At 41.9% G+C, this 19,221-nt stretch overlaps 9 non-coding genes across 9 annotated transcripts; all 9 read right to left on the reverse strand.

Annotated features, from left to right (window-relative positions):
• Positions 1–2,817: 2,817 nt before the first annotated feature.
• On the reverse strand, positions 2,818–2,889 carry trnah-gug. The gene has a single exon. It is a non-coding gene; the product is annotated as a tRNA-His (tRNA).
• Positions 2,890–7,033: 4,144 nt separating this feature from the next.
• trnah-gug lies at positions 7,034–7,105 on the reverse strand. The gene has a single exon. It is a non-coding gene; the product is annotated as a tRNA-His (tRNA).
• Positions 7,106–8,442: 1,337 nt separating this feature from the next.
• trnah-gug lies at positions 8,443–8,514 on the reverse strand. Its single transcript has one exon. It is a non-coding gene; the product is annotated as a tRNA-His (tRNA).
• Positions 8,515–9,851: 1,337 nt separating this feature from the next.
• Positions 9,852–9,923, reverse strand: trnah-gug. Its single transcript has one exon. It is a non-coding gene; the product is annotated as a tRNA-His (tRNA).
• A 1,337-nt stretch (positions 9,924–11,260) lies between these two features.
• Positions 11,261–11,332, reverse strand: trnah-gug. Its single transcript has one exon. It is a non-coding gene; the product is annotated as a tRNA-His (tRNA).
• Positions 11,333–12,669: 1,337 nt separating this feature from the next.
• On the reverse strand, positions 12,670–12,741 carry trnah-gug. Its single transcript has one exon. It is a non-coding gene; the product is annotated as a tRNA-His (tRNA).
• A 1,337-nt stretch (positions 12,742–14,078) lies between these two features.
• Positions 14,079–14,150, reverse strand: trnah-gug. Its single transcript has one exon. It is a non-coding gene; the product is annotated as a tRNA-His (tRNA).
• Positions 14,151–15,487: 1,337 nt separating this feature from the next.
• Positions 15,488–15,559, reverse strand: trnah-gug. The gene has a single exon. It is a non-coding gene; the product is annotated as a tRNA-His (tRNA).
• A 1,337-nt stretch (positions 15,560–16,896) lies between these two features.
• On the reverse strand, positions 16,897–16,968 carry trnah-gug. The gene has a single exon. It is a non-coding gene; the product is annotated as a tRNA-His (tRNA).
• Between the last annotated feature and the right edge of the window lie 2,253 nt (positions 16,969–19,221).

The following is a 19,221-nucleotide window of genomic DNA, read 5'->3' on the forward strand; positions in this document are numbered from 1 at the left end:
GAAGTGGCTGGCTCAAAATGCTGCCGTGACCCGGAGTCGCTGCGGCCACAACGCAGAGTACTAACCTATATACGATCACGGCTATGCTCTCTTTGCAGATTGCCTCGTGCTCTTGCGTTGTCGCCACTAAAATGTTACATTTGTAATGTTGGAAACACAAGCATGCCTTTCTCAGTAATTTGCAACCACAACTTTTGATGGCCACCTTTTTGTATCTACTCTAAATCACCCAGTGCCCTTAATCTGCATAAGATAGTATGCTTGCATCAAAATCCAAGAAACTATTGTATTCTAAGGTGCTGAGGCTTGAAATCCAAGATGGCTGTCAATTCCAAGCATGCTACCAATGTCTCTCGTATATCTTTTCAAAGTTACTACTCAAAAAGGCTTAAAAGGATTAGAAAAAATATTTGTGTCAAACACATTATGGTGAACATCATCAGGTTCATTTCAACTAGTTTTCCATGATATTTGAGTTTTTATGCTTTAGAAACCAATTGTGCACTTAAGGGGCTATCAGTCAACAAATGCATTGGATGAAACATGCATGTTTGCAGAAAAAACAAAACAATCCATGTAGCTTGAAGGCAAAAGCTTCTCAGCTATCCCTGTAACTCATCTTTTCTAGCCTCAGTAACAGCTTCTTTCGCTCTTCAAAGAGGGCCCTTATTAACAAGATAGTAAACAATCGAGGCAGTTTCTCAACTGCTAGGGACTAAAGACGGGGATAAAGGATGAGAAAGTAATTTAAGGACAGGACATGTTTGCTGCTGCTAAATTGCTTGGATTAAGAGATTATGGGTTGACAATCAATCCATCTTTCATCATTTCTGATAGGGGAATGCCAAAGTCTCTTTCAGCAGGGTGTAGCATTTCACTTAAGCTTTATATGTTGCAACCAAATGCTTTTTGCCCCCTATTTTCCCTCATGAAACCATAAACTATCATTACCATACCAGGAGTGGAACGCATGCCGCCAGGGTGAAAACTAGGAATCCTGACCGCTAGACCATATAGGAAAGGTGATGTATATGAGAGGCCCAATGCCAAGACATGACCACCTATACAAGATTCTGACCAATGGCATGATGCTCAATTCAGAGGCTGCAAGTTGCTTCAAATTTGAAAGCGATTGGGCGGCCTGAATGGTGCTTTCACTCAAGTTGACGTTTTAGAAATCCTGTGATAAAGACACTAAGTCTTCAACATGGTAGAATCATTAAAAGATAAACGAGCCAGCCAGGAGTCGAACCTAGAATCTCCCGCCCCGTAGTCAGACGCGTTACCCATTGCTCCAATGGCCCTGCCGAGCACGCTGTCTGTATGATGTCTGTATACAATTACTTTTCGTTGTTCTGTCAATAAGAACTGAGAGTGGCAGAGAAGGCTGTCCACCCGGAAGTGGCTGGCTCAAAATGCTGCCGTGACCCGGGGTTGCTGCGGCCACAACGCAGAGTACTAACCTCTATACGATCACGGCGATGCTCTCTTTGCAGATTGCCTCGGGCTGTTGCGTTGTCGCCACTAAAATGTTACATTTGTAATGTTGGAAACACAAGCATGCCTTTCTCAGTAATTTGCAACCACAACTTTTGATGGCCACCTTTTTGTATCTACTCTAAATCACCCAGTGCCCTTAATCTGCATAAGATAGTATGCTTGCATCAAAATCCAAGAAACTATTGTATTCTAAGGTGCTGAGGCTTGAAATCCAAGATGGCTGTCAATTCCAAGCATGCTACCAATGTCTCTCGTATATCTTTTCAAAGTTACTACTCAAAAAGGCTTAAAAGGATTAGAAAAAATATTTGTGTCAAACACATTATGGTGAACATCATCAGGTTCATTTCAACTAGTTTTCCATGATATTTGAGTTTTTATGCTTTAGAAACCAATTGTGCACTTAAGGGGCTATCAGTCAACAAATGCATTGGATGAAACATGCATGTTTGCAGAAAAAACAAAACAATCCATGTAGCTTGAAGGCAAAAGCTTCTCAGCTATCCCTGTAACTCATCTTTTCTAGCCTCAGTAACAGCTTCTTTCGCTCTTCAAAGAGGGCCCTTATTAACAAGATAGTAAACAATCGAGGCAGTTTCTCAACTGCTAGGGACTAAAGACGGGGATAAAGGATGAGAAAGTAATTTAAGGACAGGACATGTTTGCTGCTGTTAAATTGCTTGGATTAAGAGATTATGGGTTGACAATCAATCCATCTTTCATCATTTCTGATAGGGGAATGCCAAAGTCTCTTTCAGCAGGGTGTAGCATTTCACTTAAGCTTTATATGTTGCAACCAAATGCTTTTTGCCCCCTATTTTCCCTCATGAAACCATAAACTATCATTACCATACCAGGAGTGGAACGCATGCCGCCAGGGTGAAAACTAGGAATCCTGACCGCTAGACCATATAGGAAAGGTGATGTATATGAGAGGCCCAATGCCAAGACATGACCACCTATACAAGATTCTGACCAATGGCATGATGCTCAATTCAGAGGCTGCAAGTTGCTTCAAATTTGAAAGCGATTGGGCGGCCTGAATGGTGCTTTCACTCAAGTTGACGTTTTAGAAATCCTGTGATAAAGACACTAAGTCTTCAACATGGTAGAATCATTAAAAGATAAACGAGCCAGCCAGGAGTCGAACCTAGAATCTCCTGATCCGTAGTCAGACGCGTTATCCATTGCGCCACTGACCCTGCCGAGCACGCTGTCTGTATGATGTCTGTATACAATTACTTTTCGTTGTTCTGTCAATAAGAACTGAGAGTGGCAGAGAAGGCTGTCCACCCGGAAGTGGCTGGCTCAAAATGCTGCCGTGACCCGGAGTCGAACCGGGGTTGCTGCGGCCACAACGCAGAGTACTAACCTCTATACGATCACGGCAATGCTCTCTTTGCAGATTGCCACGGGCTGTTGCGTTGTCGCCACTAAAATGTTACATTTGTAATGTTGGAAACACAAGCATGCCTTTCTCAGTAATTTGCAACCACAACTTTTGATGGCCACCTTTTTGTATCTACTCTAAATCACCCAGTGCCCTTAATCTGCATAAGATAGTATGCTTGCATCAAAATCCAAGAAACTATTGTATTCTAAGGTGCTGAGGCTTGAAATCCAAGATGGCTGTCAATTCCAAGCATGCTACCAATGTCTCTCGTATATCTTTTCAAAGTTACTACTCAAAAAGGCTTAAAAGGATTAGAAAAAATATTTGTGTCAAACACATTATGGTGAACATCATCAGGTTCATTTCAACTAGTTTTCCATGATATTTGAGTTTTTATGCTTTAGAAACCAATTGTGCACTTAAGGGGCTATCAGTCAACAAATGCATTGGATGAAACATGCATGTTTGCAGAAAAAACAAAACAATCCATGTAGCTTGAAGGCAAAAGCTTCTCAGCTATCCCTGTAACTCATCTTTTCTAGCCTCAGTAACAGCTTCTTTCGCTCTTCAAAGAGGGCCCTTATTAACAAGATAGTAAACAATCGAGGCAGTTTCTCAACTGCTAGGGACTAAAGACGGGGATAAAGGATGAGAAAGTAATTTAAGGACAGGACATGTTTGCTGCTGTTAAATTGCTTGGATTAAGAGATTATGGGTTGACAATCAATCCATCTTTCATCATTTCTGATAGGGGAATGCCAAAGTCTCTTTCAGCAGGGTGTAGCATTTCACTTAAGCTTTATATGTTGCAACCAAATGCTTTTTGCCCCCTATTTTCCCTCATGAAACCATAAACTATCATTACCATACCAGGAGTGGAACGCATGCCGCCAGGGTGAAAACTAGGAATCCTGACCGCTAGACCATATAGGAAAGGTGATGTATATGAGAGGCCCAATGCCAAGACATGACCACCTATACAAGATTCTGACCAATGGCATGATGCTCAATTCAGAGGCTGCAAGTTGCTTCAAATTTGAAAGCGATTGGGCGGCCTGAATGGTGCTTTCACTCAAGTTGACGTTTTAGAAATCCTGTGATAAAGACACTAAGTCTTCAACATGGTAGAATCATTAAAAGATAAACGAGCCAGCCAGGAGTCGAACCTAGAATCTCCTGATCCGTAGTCAGACGCGTTATCCATTGCGCCACTGACCCTGCCGAGCACGCTGTCTGTATGATGTCTGTATACAATTACTTTTCGTTGTTCTGTCAATAAGAACTGAGAGTGGCAGAGAAGGCTGTCCACCCGGAAGTGGCTGGCTCAAAATGCTGCCGTGACCCGGAGTCGAACCGGGATTGCTGCGGCCACAACGCAGAGTACTAACCTCTATACGATCACGGCGATGCTCTCTTTGCAGATTGCCTCGGGCTGTTGCGTTGTCGCCACTAAAATGTTACATTTGTAATGTTGGAAACACAAGCATGCCTTTCTCAGTAATTTGCAACCACAACTTTTGATGGCCACCTTTTTGTATCTACTCTAAATCACCCAGTGCCCTTAATCTGCATAAGATAGTATGCTTGCATCAAAATCCAAGAAACTATTGTATTCTAAGGTGCTGAGGCTTGAAATCCAAGATGGCTGTCAATTCCAAGCATGCTACCAATGTCTCTCGTATATCTTTTCAAAGTTACTACTCAAAAAGGCTTAAAAGGATTAGAAAAAATATTTGTGTCAAACACATTATGGTGAACATCATCAGGTTCATTTCAACTAGTTTTCCATGATATTTGAGTTTTTATGCTTTAGAAACCAATTGTGCACTTAAGGGGCTATCAGTCAACAAATGCATTGGATGAAACATGCATGTTTGCAGAAAAAACAAAACAATCCATGTAGCTTGAAGGCAAAAGCTTCTCAGCTATCCCTGTAACTCATCTTTTCTAGCCTCAGTAACAGCTTCTTTCGCTCTTCAAAGAGGGCCCTTATTAACAAGATAGTAAACAATCGAGGCAGTTTCTCAACTGCTAGGGACTAAAGACGGGGATAAAGGATGAGAAAGTAATTTAAGGACAGGACATGTTTGCTGCTGCTAAATTGCTTGGATTAAGAGATTATGGGTTGACAATCAATCCATCTTTCATCATTTCTGATAGGGGAATGCCAAAGTCTCTTTCAGCAGGGTGTAGCATTTCACTTAAGCTTTATATGTTGCAACCAAATGCTTTTTGCCCCCTATTTTCCCTCATGAAACCATAAACTATCATTACCATACCAGGAGTGGAACGCATGCCGCCAGGGTGAAAACTAGGAATCCTGACCGCTAGACCATATAGGAAAGGTGATGTATATGAGAGGCCCAATGCCAAGACATGACCACCTATACAAGATTCTGACCAATGGCATGATGCTCAATTCAGAGGCTGCAAGTTGCTTCAAATTTGAAAGCGATTGGGCGGCCTGAATGGTGCTTTCACTCAAGTTGACGTTTTAGAAATCCTGTGATAAAGACACTAAGTCTTCAACATGGTAGAATCATTAAAAGATAAACGAGCCAGCCAGGAGTCGAACCTAGAATCTCCCGCCCCGTAGTCAGACGCGTTACCCATTGCTCCAATGGCCCTGCCGAGCACGCTGTCTGTATGATGTCTGTATACAATTACTTTTCGTTGTTCTGTCAATAAGAACTGAGAGTGGCAGAGAAGGCTGTCCACCCGGAAGTGGCTGGCTCAAAATGCTGCCGTGACCCGGGGTTGCTGCGGCCACAACGCAGAGTACTAACCTCTATACGATCACGGCGATGCTCTCTTTGCAGATTGCCTCGGGCTGTTGCGTTGTCGCCACTAAAATGTTACATTTGTAATGTTGGAAACACAAGCATGCCTTTCTCAGTAATTTGCAACCACAACTTTTGATGGCCACCTTTTTGTATCTACTCTAAATCACCCAGTGCCCTTAATCTGCATAAGATAGTATGCTTGCATCAAAATCCAAGAAACTATTGTATTCTAAGGTGCTGAGGCTTGAAATCCAAGATGGCTGTCAATTCCAAGCATGCTACCAATGTCTCTCGTATATCTTTTCAAAGTTACTACTCAAAAAGGCTTAAAAGGATTAGAAAAAATATTTGTGTCAAACACATTATGGTGAACATCATCAGGTTCATTTCAACTAGTTTTCCATGATATTTGAGTTTTTATGCTTTAGAAACCAATTGTGCACTTAAGGGGCTATCAGTCAACAAATGCATTGGATGAAACATGCATGTTTGCAGAAAAAACAAAACAATCCATGTAGCTTGAAGGCAAAAGCTTCTCAGCTATCCCTGTAACTCATCTTTTCTAGCCTCAGTAACAGCTTCTTTCGCTCTTCAAAGAGGGCCCTTATTAACAAGATAGTAAACAATCGAGGCAGTTTCTCAACTGCTAGGGACTAAAGACGGGGATAAAGGATGAGAAAGTAATTTAAGGACAGGACATGTTTGCTGCTGCTAAATTGCTTGGATTAAGAGATTATGGGTTGACAATCAATCCATCTTTCATCATTTCTGATAGGGGAATGCCAAAGTCTCTTTCAGCAGGGTGTAGCATTTCACTTAAGCTTTATATGTTGCAACCAAATGCTTTTTGCCCCCTATTTTCCCTCATGAAACCATAAACTATCATTACCATACCAGGAGTGGAACGCATGCCGCCAGGGTGAAAACTAGGAATCCTGACCGCTAGACCATATAGGAAAGGTGATGTATATGAGAGGCCCAATGCCAAGACATGACCACCTATACAAGATTCTGACCAATGGCATGATGCTCAATTCAGAGGCTGCAAGTTGCTTCAAATTTGAAAGCGATTGGGCGGCCTGAATGGTGCTTTCACTCAAGTTGACGTTTTAGAAATCCTGTGATAAAGACACTAAGTCTTCAACATGGTAGAATCATTAAAAGATAAACGAGCCAGCCAGGAGTCGAACCTAGAATCTCCTGATCCGTAGTCAGACGCTTTATCCATTGCTCCACTGGCCCTGCCCAGCACACTGTCTGTATGATGTCTGTATACAATTACTTTTCGTTGTTCTGTCAATAAGAACTGAGAGTGGCAGAGAAGGCTGTCCACCCGGAAGTGGCTGGCTCAAAATGCTGCCGTGACCCGGAGTCGAACCGGGGTTGCTGCGGCCACAACGCAGAGTACTAACCTCTATACGATCACGGCTATGCTCTCTTTGCAGATTGCCTCATGCTCTTGCGTTGTCGCCACTAAAATGTTACATTTGTAATGTTGGAAACACAAGCATGCCTTTCTCAGTAATTTGCAACCACAACTTTTGATGGCCACCTTTTTGTATCTACTCTAAATCACCCAGTGCCCTTAATCTGCATAAGATAGTATGCTTGCATCAAAATCCAAGAAACTATTGTATTCTAAGGTGCTGAGGCTTGAAATCCAAGATGGCTGTCAATTCCAAGCATGCTACCAATGTCTCTCGTATATCTTTTCAAAGTTACTACTCAAAAAGGCTTAAAAGGATTAGAAAAAATATTTGTGTCAAACACATTATGGTGAACATCATCAGGTTCATTTCAACTAGTTTTCCATGATATTTGAGTTTTTATGCTTTAGAAACCAATTGTGCACTTAAGGGGCTATCAGTCAACAAATGCATTGGATGAAACATGCATGTTTGCAGAAAAAACAAAACAATCCATGTAGCTTGAAGGCAAAAGCTTCTCAGCTATCCCTGTAACTCATCTTTTCTAGCCTCAGTAACAGCTTCTTTCGCTCTTCAAAGAGGGCCCTTATTAACAAGATAGTAAACAATCGAGGCAGTTTCTCAACTGCTAGGGACTAAAGACGGGGATAAAGGATGAGAAAGTAATTTAAGGACAGGACATGTTTGCTGCTGCTAAATTGCTTGGATTAAGAGATTATGGGTTGACAATCAATACATCTTTCATCATTTCTGATAGGGGAATGCCAAAGTCTCTTTCAGCAGGGTGTAGCATTTCGCTTAAGCTTTATATGTTGCAACCAAATGCTTTTTGCCCCCTATTTTCCCTCATGAAACCATAAACTATCATTACCATACCAGGAGTGGAACGCATGCCGCCAGGGTGAAAACTAGGAATCCTGACCGCTAGACCATATAGGAAAGGTGATGTATATGAGAGGCCCAATGCCAAGACATGACCACCTATACAAGATTCTGACCAATGGCATGATGCTCAATTCAGAGGCTGCAAGTTGCTTCAAATTTGAAAGCGATTGGGCGGCCTGAATGGTGCTTTCACTCAAGTTGACGTTTTAGAAATCCTGTGATAAAGACACTAAGTCTTCAACATGGTAGAATCATTAAAAGATAAACGAGCCAGCCAGGAGTCGAACCTAGAATCTCCTGATCCGTAGTCAGACGCGTTATCCATTGCGCCACTGACCCTGCCGAGCACGCTGTCTGTATGATGTCTGTATACAATTACTTTTCGTTGTTCTGTCAATAAGAACTGAGAGTGGCAGAGAAGGCTGTCCACCCGGAAGTGGCTGGCTCAAAATGCTGCCGTGACCCGGAGTCGAACCGGGGTTGCTGCGGCCACAACGCAGAGTACTAACCTCTATACGATCACGGCGATGCTCTCTTTGCAGATTGCCTCGGGCTGTTGCGTTGTCGCCACTAAAATGTTACATTTGTAATGTTGGAAACACAAGCATGCCTTTCTCAGTAATTTGCAACCACAACTTTTGATGGCCACCTTTTTGTATCTACTCTAAATCACCCAGTGCCCTTAATCTGCATAAGATAGTATGCTTGCATCAAAATCCAAGAAACTATTGTATTCTAAGGTGCTGAGGCTTGAAATCCAAGATGGCTGTCAATTCCAAGCATGCTACCAATGTCTCTCGTATATCTTTTCAAAGTTACTACTCAAAAAGGCTTAAAAGGATTAGAAAAAATATTTGTGTCAAACACATTATGGTGAACATCATCAGGTTCATTTCAACTAGTTTTCCATGATATTTGAGTTTTTATGCTTTAGAAACCAATTGTGCACTTAAGGGGCTATCAGTCAACAAATGCATTGGATGAAACATGCATGTTTGCAGAAAAAACAAAACAATCCATGTAGCTTGAAGGCAAAAGCTTCTCAGCTATCCCTGTAACTCATCTTTTCTAGCCTCAGTAACAGCTTCTTTCGCTCTTCAAAGAGGGCCCTTATTAACAAGATAGTAAACAATCGAGGCAGTTTCTCAACTGCTAGGGACTAAAGACGGGGATAAAGGATGAGAAAGTAATTTAAGGACAGGACATGTTTGCTGCTGTTAAATTGCTTGGATTAAGAGATTATGGGTTGACAATCAATCCATCTTTCATCATTTCTGATAGGGGAATGCCAAAGTCTCTTTCAGCAGGGTGTAGCATTTCACTTAAGCTTTATATGTTGCAACCAAATGCTTTTTGCCCCCTATTTTCCCTCATGAAACCATAAACTATCATTACCATACCAGGAGTGGAACGCATGCCGCCAGGGTGAAAACTAGGAATCCTGACCGCTAGACCATATAGGAAAGGTGATGTATATGAGAGGCCCAATGCCAAGACATGACCACCTATACAAGATTCTGACCAATGGCATGATGCTCAATTCAGAGGCTGCAAGTTGCTTCAAATTTGAAAGCGATTGGGCGGCCTGAATGGTGCTTTCACTCAAGTTGACGTTTTAGAAATCCTGTGATAAAGACACTAAGTCTTCAACATGGTAGAATCATTCAAAGATAAACGAGCCAGCCAGGAGTCGAACCTAGAATCTCCTGATCCGTAGTCAGACTCGTTATCCATTGCGCCACTGACCCTGCCGAGCACGCTGTCTGTATGATGTCTGTATACAATTACTTTTCGTTGTTCTGTCAATAAGAACTGAGAGTGGCAGAGAAGGCTGTCCACCCGGAAGTGGCTGGCTCAAAATGCTGCCGTGACCCGGAGTCGAACCGGGGTTGCTGCGGCCACAACGCAGAGTACTAACCTCTATACGATCACGGCGATGCTCTCTTTGCAGATTGCCTCGGGCTGTTGCGTTGTCGCCACTAAAATGTTACATTTGTAATGTTGGAAACACAAGCATGCCTTTCTCAGTAATTTGCAACCACAACTTTTGATGGCCACCTTTTTGTATCTACTCTAAATCACCCAGTGCCCTTAATCTGCATAAGATAGTATGCTTGCATCAAAATCCAAGAAACTATTGTATTCTAAGGTGCTGAGGCTTGAAATCCAAGATGGCTGTCAATTCCAAGCATGCTACCAATGTCTCTCGTATATCTTTTCAAAGTTACTACTCAAAAAGGCTTAAAAGGATTAGAAAAAATATTTGTGTCAAACACATTATGGTGAACATCATCAGGTTCATTTCAACTAGTTTTCCATGATATTTGAGTTTTTATGCTTTAGAAACCAATTGTGCACTTAAGGGGCTATCAGTCAACAAATGCATTGGATGAAACATGCATGTTTGCAGAAAAAACAAAACAATCCATGTAGCTTGAAGGCAAAAGCTTCTCAGCTATCCCTGTAACTCATCTTTTCTAGCCTCAGTAACAGCTTCTTTCGCTCTTCAAAGAGGGCCCTTATTAACAAGATAGTAAACAATCGAGGCAGTTTCTCAACTGCTAGGGACTAAAGACGGGGATAAAGGATGAGAAAGTAATTTAAGGACAGGACATGTTTGCTGCTGCTAAATTGCTTGGATTAAGAGATTATGGGTTGACAATCAATCCATCTTTCATCATTTCTGATAGGGGAATGCCAAAGTCTCTTTCAGCAGGGTGTAGCATTTCACTTAAGCTTTATATGTTGCAACCAAATGCTTTTTGCCCCCTATTTTCCCTCATGAAACCATAAACTATCATTACCATACCAGGAGTGGAACGCATGCCGCCAGGGTGAAAACTAGGAATCCTGACCGCTAGACCATATAGGAAAGGTGATGTATATGAGAGGCCCAATGCCAAGACATGACCACCTATACAAGATTCTGACCAATGGCATGATGCTCAATTCAGAGGCTGCAAGTTGCTTCAAATTTGAAAGCGATTGGGCGGCCTGAATGGTGCTTTCACTCAAGTTGACGTTTTAGAAATCCTGTGATAAAGACACTAAGTCTTCAACATGGTAGAATCATTAAAAGATAAACGAGCCAGCCAGGAGTCGAACCTAGAATCTCCTGATCCGTAGTCAGACGCTTTATCCATTGCTCCACTGGCCCTGCCCAGCACACTGTCTGTATGATGTCTGTATACAATTACTTTTCGTTGTTCTGTCAATAAGAACTGAGAGTGGCAGAGAAGGCTGTCCACCCGGAAGTGGCTGGCTCAAAATGCTGCCGTGACCCGGAGTCGAACCGGGGTTGCTGCGGCCACAACGCAGAGTACTAACCTCTATACGATCACGGCTATGCTCTCTTTGCAGATTGCCTCGTGCTCTTGCGTTGTCGCCACTAAAATGTTACATTTGTAATGTTGGAAACACAAGCATGCCTTTCTCAGTAATTTGCAACCACAACTTTTGATGGCCACCTTTTTGTATCTACTCTAAATCACCCAGTGCCCTTAATCTGCATAAGATAGTATGCTTGCATCAAAATCCAAGAAACTATTGTATTCTAAGGTGCTGAGGCTTGAAATCCAAGATGGCTGTCAATTCCAAGCATGCTACCAATGTCTCTCGTATATCTTTTCAAAGTTACTACTCAAAAAGGCTTAAAAGGATTAGAAAAAATATTTGTGTCAAACACATTATGGTGAACATCATCAGGTTCATTTCAACTAGTTTTCCATGATATTTGAGTTTTTATGCTTTAGAAACCAATTGTGCACTTAAGGGGCTATCAGTCAACAAATGCATTGGATGAAACATGCATGTTTGCAGAAAAAACAAAACAATCCATGTAGCTTGAAGGCAAAAGCTTCTCAGCTATCCCTGTAACTCATCTTTTCTAGCCTCAGTAACAGCTTCTTTCGCTCTTCAAAGAGGGCCCTTATTAACAAGATAGTAAACAATCGAGGCAGTTTCTCAACTGCTAGGGACTAAAGACGGGGATAAAGGATGAGAAAGTAATTTAAGGACAGGACATGTTTGCTGCTGCTAAATTGCTTGGATTAAGAGATTATGGGTTGACAATCAATACATCTTTCATCATTTCTGATAGGGGAATGCCAAAGTCTCTTTCAGCAGGGTGTAGCATTTCGCTTAAGCTTTATATGTTGCAACCAAATGCTTTTTGCCCCCTATTTTCCCTCATGAAACCATAAACTATCATTACCATACCAGGAGTGGAACGCATGCCGCCAGGGTGAAAACTAGGAATCCTGACCGCTAGACCATATAGGAAAGGTGATGTATATGAGAGGCCCAATGCCAAGACATGACCACCTATACAAGATTCTGACCAATGGCATGATGCTCAATTCAGAGGCTGCAAGTTGCTTCAAATTTGAAAGCGATTGGGCGGCCTGAATGGTGCTTTCACTCAAGTTGACGTTTTAGAAATCCTGTGATAAAGACACTAAGTCTTCAACATGGTAGAATCATTAAAAGATAAACGAGCCAGCCAGGAGTCGAACCTAGAATCTCCTGATCCGTAGTCAGACGCGTTATCCATTGCGCCACTGACCCTGCCGAGCACGCTGTCTGTATGATGTCTGTATACAATTACTTTTCGTTGTTCTGTCAATAAGAACTGAGAGTGGCAGAGAAGGCTGTCCACCCGGAAGTGGCTGGCTCAAAATGCTGCCGTGACCCGGAGTCGAACCGGGGTTGCTGCGGCCACAACGCAGAGTACTAACCTCTATACGATCACGGCGATGCTCTCTTTGCAGATTGCCTCGGGCTGTTGCGTTGTCGCCACTAAAATGTTACATTTGTAATGTTGGAAACACAAGCATGCCTTTCTCAGTAATTTGCAACCACAACTTTTGATGGCCACCTTTTTGTATCTACTCTAAATCACCCAGTGCCCTTAATCTGCATAAGATAGTATGCTTGCATCAAAATCCAAGAAACTATTGTATTCTAAGGTGCTGAGGCTTGAAATCCAAGATGGCTGTCAATTCCAAGCATGCTACCAATGTCTCTCGTATATCTTTTCAAAGTTACTACTCAAAAAGGCTTAAAAGGATTAGAAAAAATATTTGTGTCAAACACATTATGGTGAACATCATCAGGTTCATTTCAACTAGTTTTCCATGATATTTGAGTTTTTATGCTTTAGAAACCAATTGTGCACTTAAGGGGCTATCAGTCAACAAATGCATTGGATGAAACATGCATGTTTGCAGAAAAAACAAAACAATCCATGTAGCTTGAAGGCAAAAGCTTCTCAGCTATCCCTGTAACTCATCTTTTCTAGCCTCAGTAACAGCTTCTTTCGCTCTTCAAAGAGGGCCCTTATTAACAAGATAGTAAACAATCGAGGCAGTTTCTCAACTGCTAGGGACTAAAGACGGGGATAAAGGATGAGAAAGTAATTTAAGGACAGGACATGTTTGCTGCTGTTAAATTGCTTGGATTAAGAGATTATGGGTTGACAATCAATCCATCTTTCATCATTTCTGATAGGGGAATGCCAAAGTCTCTTTCAGCAGGGTGTAGCATTTCACTTAAGCTTTATATGTTGCAACCAAATGCTTTTTGCCCCCTATTTTCCCTCATGAAACCATAAACTATCATTACCATACCAGGAGTGGAACGCATGCCGCCAGGGTGAAAACTAGGAATCCTGACCGCTAGACCATATAGGAAAGGTGATGTATATGAGAGGCCCAATGCCAAGACATGACCACCTATACAAGATTCTGACCAATGGCATGATGCTCAATTCAGAGGCTGCAAGTTGCTTCAAATTTGAAAGCGATTGGGCGGCCTGAATGGTGCTTTCACTCAAGTTGACGTTTTAGAAATCCTGTGATAAAGACACTAAGTCTTCAACATGGTAGAATCATTCAAAGATAAACGAGCCAGCCAGGAGTCGAACCTAGAATCTCCTGATCCGTAGTCAGACTCGTTATCCATTGCGCCACTGACCCTGCCGAGCACGCTGTCTGTATGATGTCTGTATACAATTACTTTTCGTTGTTCTGTCAATAAGAACTGAGAGTGGCAGAGAAGGCTGTCCACCCGGAAGTGGCTGGCTCAAAATGCTGCCGTGACCCGGAGTCGAACCGGGGTTGCTGCGGCCACAACGCAGAGTACTAACCTCTATACGATCACGGCGATGCTCTCTTTGCAGATTGCCTCGGGCTGTTGCGTTGTCGCCACTAAAATGTTACATTTGTAATGTTGGAAACACAAGCATGCCTTTCTCAGTAATTTGCAACCACAACTTTTGATGGCCACCTTTTTGTATCTACTCTAAATCACCCAGTGCCCTTAATCTGCATAAGATAGTATGCTTGCATCAAAATCCAAGAAACTATTGTATTCTAAGGTGCTGAGGCTTGAAATCCAAGATGGCTGTCAATTCCAAGCATGCTACCAATGTCTCTCGTATATCTTTTCAAAGTTACTACTCAAAAAGGCTTAAAAGGATTAGAAAAAATATTTGTGTCAAACACATTATGGTGAACATCATCAGGTTCATTTCAACTAGTTTTCCATGATATTTGAGTTTTTATGCTTTAGAAACCAATTGTGCACTTAAGGGGCTATCAGTCAACAAATGCATTGGATGAAACATGCATGTTTGCAGAAAAAACAAAACAATCCATGTAGCTTGAAGGCAAAAGCTTCTCAGCTATCCCTGTAACTCATCTTTTCTAGCCTCAGTAACAGCTTCTTTCGCTCTTCAAAGAGGGCCCTTATTAACAAGATAGTAAACAATCGAGGCAGTTTCTCAACTGCTAGGGACTAAAGACGGGGATAAAGGATGAGAAAGTAATTTAAGGACAGGACATGTTTGCTGCTGCTAAATTGCTTGGATTAAGAGATTATGGGTTGACAATCAATCCATCTTTCATCATTTCTGATAGGGGAATGCCAAAGTCTCTTTCAGCAGGGTGTAGCATTTCACTTAAGCTTTATATGTTGCAACCAAATGCTTTTTGCCCCCTATTTTCCCTCATGAAACCATAAACTATCATTACCATACCAGGAGTGGAACGCATGCCGCCAGGGTGAAAACTAGGAATCCTGACCGCTAGACCATATAGGAAAGGTGATGTATATGAGAGGCCCAATGCCAAGACATGACCACCTATACAAGATTCTGACCAATGGCATGATGCTCAATTCAGAGGCTGCAAGTTGCTTCAAATTTGAAAGCGATTGGGCGGCCTGAATGGTGCTTTCACTCAAGTTGACGTTTTAGAAATCCTGTGATAAAGACACTAAGTCTTCAACATGGTAGAATCATTAAAAGATAAACGAGCCAGCCAGGAGTCGAACCTAGAATCTCCTGATCCGTAGTCAGACGCTTTATCCATTGCTCCACTGGCCCTGCCCAGCACACTGTCTGTATGATGTCTGTATACAATTACTTTTCGTTGTTCTGTCAATAAGAACTGAGAGTGGCAGAGAAGGCTGTCCACCCGGAAGTGGCTGGCTCAAAATGCTGCCGTGACCCGGAGTCGAACCGGGGTTGCTGCGGCCACAACGCAGAGTACTAACCTCTATACGATCACGGCTATGCTCTCTTTGCAGATTGCCTCGTGCTCTTGCGTTGTCGCCACTAAAATGTTACATTTGTAATGTTGGAAACACAAGCATGCCTTTCTCAGTAATTTGCAACCACAACTTTTGATGGCCACCTTTTTGTATCTACTCTAAATCACCCAGTGCCCTTAATCTGCATAAGATAGTATGCTTGCATCAAAATCCAAGAAACTATTGTATTCTAAGGTGCTGAGGCTTGAAATCCAAGATGGCTGTCAATTCCAAGCATGCTACCAATGTCTCTCGTATATCTTTTCAAAGTTACTACTCAAAAAGGCTTAAAAGGATTAGAAAAAATATTTGTGTCAAACACATTATGGTGAACATCATCAGGTTCATTTCAACTAGTTTTCCATGATATTTGAGTTTTTATGCTTTAGAAACCAATTGTGCACTTAAGGGGCTATCAGTCAACAAATGCATTGGATGAAACATGCATGTTTGCAGAAAAAACAAAACAATCCATGTAGCTTGAAGGCAAAAGCTTCTCAGCTATCCCTGTAACTCATCTTTTCTAGCCTCAGTAACAGCTTCTTTCGCTCTTCAAAGAGGGCCCTTATTAACAAGATAGTAAACAATCGAGGCAGTTTCTCAACTGCTAGGGACTAAAGACGGGGATAAAGGATGAGAAAGTAATTTAAGGACAGGACATGTTTGCTGCTGCTAAATTGCTTGGATTAAGAGATTATGGGTTGACAATCAATACATCTTTCATCATTTCTGATAGGGGAATGCCAAAGTCTCTTTCAGCAGGGTGTAGCATTTCGCTTAAGCTTTATATGTTGCAACCAAATGCTTTTTGCCCCCTATTTTCCCTCATGAAACCATAAACTATCATTACCATACCAGGAGTGGAACGCATGCCGCCAGGGTGAAAACTAGGAATCCTGACCGCTAGACCATATAGGAAAGGTGATGTATATGAGAGGCCCAATGCCAAGACATGACCACCTATACAAGATTCTGACCAATGGCATGATGCTCAATTCAGAGGCTGCAAGTTGCTTCAAATTTGAAAGCGATTGGGCGGCCTGAATGGTGCTTTCACTCAAGTTGACGTTTTAGAAATCCTGTGATAAAGACACTAAGTCTTCAACATGGTAGAATCATTAAAAGATAAACGAGCCAGCCAGGAGTCGAACCTAGAATCTCCCGATCCGTAGTCAGACGCGTTATCCATTGCGCCACTGGCCCTGCCGAGAACGCTGTCTGTATGATGTCTGTATACAATTACTTTTCGTTGTTCTGTCAATAAGAACTGAGAGTGGCAGAGAAGGCTGTCCACCCGGAAGTGGCTGGCTCAAAATGCTGCCGTGACCCGGAGTCGAACCGGGGTTGCTGCGGCCACAACGCAGAGTACTAACCTCTATACGATCACGGCTATGCTCTCTTTGCAGATTGCCTCGTGCTCTTGCGTTGTTGCCACTAAAATGTTACATTTGTAATGTTGGAAACACAAGCATGCCTTTCTCAGTAATTTGCAACCACAACTTTTGATGGCCACCTTTTTGTATCTACTCTAAATCACCCAGTGCCCTTAATCTGCATAAGATAGTATGCTTGCATCAAAATCCAAGAAACTATTGTATTCTAAGGTGCTGAGGCTTGAAATCCAAGATGGCTGTCAATTCCAAGCATGCTACCAATGTCTCTCGTATATCTTTTCAAAGTTACTACTCAAAAAGGCTTAAAAGGATTAGAAAAAATATTTGTGTCAAACACATTATGGTGAACATCATCAGGTTCATTTCAACTAGTTTTCCATGATATTTGAGTTTTTATGCTTTAGAAACCAATTGTGCACTTAAGGGGCTATCAGTCAACAAATGCATTGGATGAAACATGCATGTTTGCAGAAAAAACAAAACAATCCATGTAACTTGAAGGCAAAAGCTTCTCAGCTATCCCTGTAACTCATCTTTTCTAGCCTCAGTAACAGCTTCTTTCGCTCTTCAAAGAGGGCCCTTATTAACAAGATAGTAAACAATCGAGGCAGTTTCTCAACTGCTAGGGACTAAAGACGGGGATAAAGGATGAGAAAGTAATTTAAGGACAGGACATGTTTGCTGCTGCTAAATTGCTTGGATTAAGAGATTATGGGTTGACAATCAATCCATCTTTCATCATTTCTGATAGGGGAATGCCAAAGTCTCTTTCAGCAGGGTGTAGCATTTCACTTAAGCTTTATATGTTGCAACCAAATGCTTTTTGCCCCCTATTTTCCCTCATGAAACCATAAACTATCATTACCATACCAGGAGTGGAACGCATGCCGCCAGGGTGAAAACTAGGAATCCTGACCGCTAGACCATATAGGAAAGGTGATGTATATGAGAGGCCCAATGCCAAGACATGACCACCTATACAAGATTCTGACCAATGGCATGATGCTCAATTCAGAGGCTGCAAGTTGCTTCAAATTTGAAAGCGATTGGGCGGCCTGAATTGTGCTTTCACTCAAGTTGACGTTTTAGAAATCCTGTGATAAAGACACTAAGTCTTCAACATGGTAGAATCATTAAAAGATAAACAAGCCCGCACGGAGTCGAGCCTAGAATCTCCTGATCCGTAGTCAGACGCGTTATCCATTGCGCCACTGGCCCTGCCAATCAAGCTGTCTGTATGATGTCTGTATAAAATTACTTTTCGTTGTTCTGTCAATAAGAACTGAGAGTGGCAGAGAAGGCTGTCCACCCGGAAGTGGCTGGCTCAAAATGCTGCCGTGACCCGGAGTCGCTGCGGCCACAACGCAGAGTACTAACCTCTATACGATCACGGCGATGCTCTCTTTGCAGATTGCCTCGTGCTCTTGCGTTGTCGCCACTAAAATGTTACATTTGTAATGTTGGAAACACAAGCATGCCTTTCTCAGCAATTTGCAACCACAACTTTTGATGGCCACCTTTTTGTATCTACTCTAAATCACCCAGTGCCCTTAATCTGCATAAGATAGTATGCTTGCATCAAAATCCAAGAAACTATTGTATTCTAAGGTGCTGAGGCTTGAAATCCAAGATGGCTGTCAATTCCAAGCATGCTACCAATGTCTCTCGTATATCTTTTCAAAGTTACTACTCAAAAAGGCTTAAAAGGATTAGAAAAAATATTTGTGTCAAACACATTATGGTGAACATCATCAGGTTCATTTCAACTAGTTTTCCATGATATTTGAGTTTTTATGCTTTAGAAACCAATTGTGCACTTAAGGGGCTATCAGTCAACAAATGCATTGGATGAAACATGCATGTTTGCAGAAAAAACAAAACAATCCATGTAGCTTGAAGGCAAAAGCTTCTCAGCTATCCCTGTAACTCATCTTTTCTAGCCTCAGTAACAGCTTCTTTCGCTCTTCAAAGAGGGCCCTTATTAACAAGATAATAAACAATCGAGGCAGTTTCTCGGAAGATTAAGGAATCTGCATAAGATAGTATGAACCTAGAATCTCCTAATGTATCGGTAATGTATATCTCTTTTTCTGTTTTATGTTAGAGAATCTTTTTTGATACAAATATTTAAAAGTCATGACGTACTAAAATTGCATACACCTGTATACAATTAGCCCAGACATGGCCTGAGGTGTCTATGCAGTGACTTTTTTCCTGTGCTGGCTGGTTCTGTTCATTCCATTACTTTA

This window comes from Electrophorus electricus, chromosome 26 (genome assembly GCF_013358815.1).
Source record: "Electrophorus electricus isolate fEleEle1 chromosome 26, fEleEle1.pri, whole genome shotgun sequence".
NCBI lineage: Eukaryota > Metazoa > Chordata > Actinopteri > Gymnotiformes > Gymnotidae > Electrophorus > Electrophorus electricus.